The following is a 6,241-nucleotide window of genomic DNA, read 5'->3' as shown; positions in this document are numbered from 1 at the left end:
ACAGGCCTTCCTGACCACCCATCCTAAGGCAGCCTCCTGGGCACTTCTAACCACGCTATCCTGTTTTTCTTTCGTCACAGTATTTATAAACGCCTTATATTTCCTTGTTCACATGGCTGTTTGTTGGCTCAGTCTGTCATATTTGATCTAGTTGACATTTCCTTCTTAAATGTCCACTCTAGTATTTCAGGCTTTTCCCTCTGGATTTCCTTCAAGGGATAAATTTCCTTTAAATGATAATTTTCCTTAGTTTTTGTCCACTAACCTTTCTTCTCTAATTCACTTTCCTACCTGAACAATTTCACCCATTCCCACTAGTCCAAACATGATCAAAAGTGTATTACTCCCAAGGAGATATGCAGGTCCACAATCTGTGATCTCCCATCCTGAAATCCATAAAGTTCCTTTTTCTACAAACTTCATTGGCAGCAAAACAGCACCTGAATTCACAAAATAGCCTTTATTCATCTCATGTCCTGTGGATACTCATACATTTCACCAACAGAACTCATACTTTGGTTTATTACATGGTGCGGCCCAAGATTCTGCTAAAAATACTACCTTTCATAGGATGTGAATAACATAATAGTTTTCAACTCTGAAAAACTGTGACATTGGAAGGGCTGAGGTCATTTGTCTATTTCTAGCCCATATCTAGAGAAGGACCCAACTGTCTTCTTAGTATCCCATAGCTCAATGTGATTGCGTTGCTCTTCTACTTATAAGCCACAACTTCAGTCATTTCTCTAAGGACATCCAGTGCTTCAGCCACATCAGACTAGGTTCACGCACATACCTCGCTTCTCCACACCCCTGCCCCTGGAAAAGAAATCCTCCTGTGTAGTCCTTGTAATGTCTGCACGTCTCTGAGAATTTTTCCTTAGCCTACCAAAGCAGGATTACTGAATGTTATTTGGGGACACTTTTGATTGAATAATTATTGCTGAAAACTCTTACAACATTAAATTACAAAAATGCGTGTCCTGGTATTTCTCTTGCCACTATGTGAAGAGCTCCATGAATGGAGAAGCCATGTCCTATTCCCACAACAATGTCTGGCTCTGTTCTCACACTATGTTAGATAAATTTACCATTTTTCCCCAGCTCCCTTCTCCCGTTTCCTTCCGTTTCTGTTAATTGCACTAACAGGTATCTAGTCACTCAAGCAGCGTTCCTGCATTCTCCCTCCCATCATTGTCTTTAACTATAACATCAGTCATTCATGCCTTGTGAATCCATCTTCTCTTCTCTATCTCCTATGCCACTGCTATAGGCCCTCATTATCTCTCGCCCAGTGTTTTGAGACACTGTCCTTTTTCTCTACCTGAAAACTCACTTTCTATGCAGTCTGTTATTTTTCCAAATGAATGGTCTAATTGTGTTACGTGCTAATTTTAAATGTTTTAAAATGACTTTACACAACCTATACAATGCTCAAAATCATTAGCATGGCATAAATATCCTTCAGAAGTTGCCCCAGTCTACTATTCAAGCATCACTCCGTGTTCTTCAACCCCCAAATTTGTACTTTCCAGCAAATCTTCTGTGACTTGAATCTTCTTGCTCTTTCTGGAATATATGCCTCTATATTGGTCCCATGTCAAGTTTCAACTCAAGTTAAATAGCCAGCTTAAATACTACCTTTTAAAAAAATTCTCCAAGTAGAGAAGATGGACATCTCAGCTCAAGAAAAGAGAGAATTCACCCTTCTTCTGCCCATCCATACTGGTGAGGGTGGATCTTCTTTACATAGCCTACTGATAAATGCTAATCTCTTCCAGAAACACTGTCAAGGATACACCCAGAAATAATGTTTCTATTATATAATAATGTTTCTATTATTCTAATGTTTCTATTATTATGTCCAGCTATCTGAGCATCTCTTATGGAAGTCAAGTTGACCCATAGACATAACCAACACAGTTAAAATTAAGATAAGGGTATCTGTTATCACCAGTATTATTTAATTACTCCATAAAGTAGTCAACAAATAATAAATGCATTAAACAACAACAACACAGATGAAGCAACATTTTATTTATGTGTAGATTATATGATATTTTCTTTAGGAAAGCAAAATAACTACTGTATAAATTATTAGAAATTATAAAACATTTCAATAAAGTAGTCATTTGCAGAATAAATTCTTTTCTTCTACAACAGTATCACATAGAAAATATATATTTGATTTACAAAATCAATAAAAATATACCTACAAGTAAACTTTAAAAAAAGAGTTATATTCACATGAATATGATTATAAAACTCTACTAAGGGACATTAAAAAGATCTTTAATGAGATATATATTGTATTACTGGAGAGTAAAATTTTTAAATATTTAAAAATATCAATCCTTCCTAAATTACTGTGAAAATTCAAGGCATTCCCAATGAAAATAGACATTTGTTTCTCTTTGGTCTCATATCAAACATGATAAAGCTGAGAAAATTCTTTGAAATATAAGGAATGAGGGTGACCTAGTCTTATATAGCATTAAATGTCATTATAAAGTTAAAATGATTGGAAACATTCAGTACTGATGGAGAAACAAACATATCAATGGCACAGAATAGAGAATCTAAAAAACAGATGCAAATATGCATGGGAAAATAATATATGTAAAAACTGGCATTTCTACATAGTCTAGATGATTCATCAAGTGGTATTGGGCCACCTGGCTTATAATTCGGAGAAAAAAAAAAGAAACCCGGAAAACAAACCTTGACAATGACTTCACTTTCATCAAAATAACTCCCAAATGGACTTCAAAGCATTATAATGTAAAAGGCAACAAACACAAGAAATCATTTTCAAGTATCTTTCATCTTTGGGGTACAGAAGCTTTTCTAAATATGTTGCAAAATTCAAAAACCATAAAGGAAAAAATTAATAAATCTTAAAACAAAATTAAAAATAAAAAAAGGAAAATCATTAACTGGGTGGAAAGAAAAATATAATAGACAAATGGGTAATAATTACAACAGAGAAAAATGTCCCATAAATCATAATGTGAGCAAAGAACAACACAAATGAAAATTTAGCAAATTGCCTGGACTGGCGTTTCAAATACATTCAATAACCTAAAAACATATAGTCAAGTTCTTCATCTCAACAAGACAAAAAATTTACGAATACAAACAATGAAATATGGCCATATGGTTAGCAAATATTTTTAAATGATTAATAAGGTAACTTGGCAGTATTTACCAGAACTTCAGTTGTGCATATTGTTTGACTCCATATTTCCAATTCTATATGTCTGTTCTTCACAAATACACAAGTGGTAAAGATTTCAGTATGAAGTTAATATAATTTTTGTAATAGGGAAAACCTGAAAATAACCTTGGTCAACAGGAGAAACACTGTTCAATAGTAGAAGGATTCAATAAATTAGCATACAGACTACACAATAATATGCAGCCATTAAAAATAAAATAGAAAGTTATTTGTGAAACATTTTTGAGTGAAGAAAAGAATGCTGTAGAATAAAATATCAAATAAGATCCTATTTATGACTGACAAGTAGTATGTACATTAAGAACACATGCCCAAATAGAGATTTTTGGAAATGCACAGAGATGGTGGCAGTGGAGAGGGCAGAGAGAGAGCTGTGTGAGTGAGGGGAGACGAAAGAGAAAATAAAAATTGCCTTTTAATCTTATTATATACAGTTCTATATTGCTAGACGTTTTTTAGATTAGCCTGTATACTTTGTATTATTTTAAAAAGGAAAAGGGAAAAGAGAGAAATTGTGATAAAGTTCATGTTTGTATAGGAGTAATAAAACAGGCATTTTTTATTTTGACAATTTTGTTGGCAATGCAAATTATTACAGTGTTTTAGAAAGCATTTGTTAGCATCAATAAATTGAATAATGTGCATACACATTGAGCCAATAATGATATTTTCAAAAATTACACAGTAGAAGGGCCTCCCTGGTGGCGCAGTGGTTAAGAGTCCGCCTGCCGATGCAGGGGATATGGGTTCGTGCCCCGGTCTGGGAGGATCCCATATGCCGCGGAGCGGCTGGGCCCGTGAGCCATGGCTGCTGGGCCTGCGCATCCGGAGCCTGTGCTCCGCAACGGGAGAGGCCACAACAGTGAGAGGCCCACATACTGCAAAAAGAAAAAAAAAAAAAAAATTACACAGTAGCTGTGTAAACCTAAGTATGCAAAACTGTTTATGAGAGAATGCTCAATAAAGAATTGTTTCTAATAGCTAGAATTTGGAAACAACTTAAATATTTTATCAATAAAGAATAGGTTGAGGGCCTCCCTGGTGGCGCAAGTGGTTGAGAGTCCGCCTGCCGATGCAGGGGATACGGGTTCGTGCCCCGGTCTGGGAGGATCCCATATGCCGCGGAGCGGCTGGGCCTGTGAGCCATGGCTGCTGAGCCTGCGCGTCCGGAGCCTGTGCTCCGCAACGGGGGAGGCCACAACAGTGAGAGGCCCGCATACCGCAAAAAAAAAAAAAAAAAAAAAAAAAAGAATAGCTTGAATAACTTATTCAGTTTTAAGTAAAAAGACACATGTTTCATTTTCACCAAGAATTTTATTGAACAATGTATTCATTAACCGAACGAACTTTTTGGCCAACCCAATATTAAGAGAGTACAGTGCAATATTAAAAAAAAACACTGGAGCATATCTCTGTGTATTGGCAGAGGAAGTGGCCCATGTAAAAAGTTGCAGGACAGGACCTGTTTCTAACTAAACTAAATTCTATCTGGTTTCTGTAATTTACATAATAATATGAACCATTACTGTATACACTGTTGGTGTATACATGTGCAAAATTAGAAATATACATGAATCTGTTAACATATATGTTATATATAAATACACATATGTAATCTTTGTTATAGTTGAAGGGTAAGATTAAGGGGATTCTCTAAATTTCTGCTCTCATATTGGTGATGATTTAGAAGATGATTTAATACTTTCAATATCAGAAAAATAATAACATTATTAATTCAAAACCACCTAAGTTTTTAGATGTCCACACAAATATATTAACATGAAGCATAACTCGGTGCAATTAAATAAGTTGTCTTCTTTGCAAAAAAGCAAGTTAAAATTAATCTGATGCATGTAAAGACCTATCAATTTGATGCCACTCTTGTTAAAATATAAATATCCAAGAGCTCAGATACTGCCTGTTGGCACACTTCACACCACTCACTCAGGTGATGTTCAAGGGTAGGAAGACCTGCAAATTATTCTCACAGAAATTAGCTTCTCTTTCTGTAGACCTATGCGCTACAATGTTCATATCTAAAACTTGGTATTGTTTTCTCATTCAATCACATAAAAATCCTTCACAATGACAAGGTTTTTCAGCCTTACCTCTGTGGGTTACCTTTGAGACTTTCCTCTTTCACAGAATTCTGAATGTGGAAATGGATGAACTATATCATTATTAACCAACCCATCTTCTGCATGACTTGTACACTCAAACAATTAGAGGCTATATTCTCCTGCAAAAAACTTTATTCCCCTAAGATATTATGACACTGAAATTGAAATTCACAAAGGTAATATTAAAAAAGACTATGTTTTCAGAGGATTTTATCTTATTTCAGACTTTGGTTATGATTAAAATCTCAAATCACTTCTAATGTGTGATAATAAATATGAAAAATTTTAGTTTAGTAACATGCATTCTAAATATAAGAAATCAAAGTAACTTATGAACTCAATCTAATATATTTGAAGTTAGGAAATATGTGTTCAATATCTAACTTACACAGAACTGAAAAAGTAGAATAAAAGCATGACTAACATGATCTCCTTAGATGTATGTTGAGTAAAAGACTACCTTAATGATAATATTCATTTTTTGCTTTAATTTGGAGTTAATTCTGGAAATTTCAGTTTCTTAGACATATAGTATTTATGCATTGAACAAACTCAATAATTTTCATTTTATAGGGAGTCATAGGAAGGCAAAACTCTAAAAACTCAAACTCTAAAATCCAAGCTGAATGAAAATAACACCAGGATATACATATGCATATTTGTTGGAGGCTCTATTTTATAAAGTCAGAGTTTGCAAAGTAACATAAATGAATTACCATTCCTTTTGCACTTATAATTATATATATATATATATAATACACATATGCTTGCTGTGTTACATATGTATGTATACATATAATACTTACATATACATATAAAACACACACACACACCTAATACTGCATTTCCTGGACTCTAGAAGCAGGCACCTCTCAATCACAGT

Source organism: Mesoplodon densirostris, chromosome 9 (assembly GCF_025265405.1).
Source record: "Mesoplodon densirostris isolate mMesDen1 chromosome 9, mMesDen1 primary haplotype, whole genome shotgun sequence".
Lineage (NCBI taxonomy): Eukaryota > Metazoa > Chordata > Mammalia > Artiodactyla > Ziphiidae > Mesoplodon > Mesoplodon densirostris.
This window is presented reverse-complemented; position numbering follows the sequence as displayed.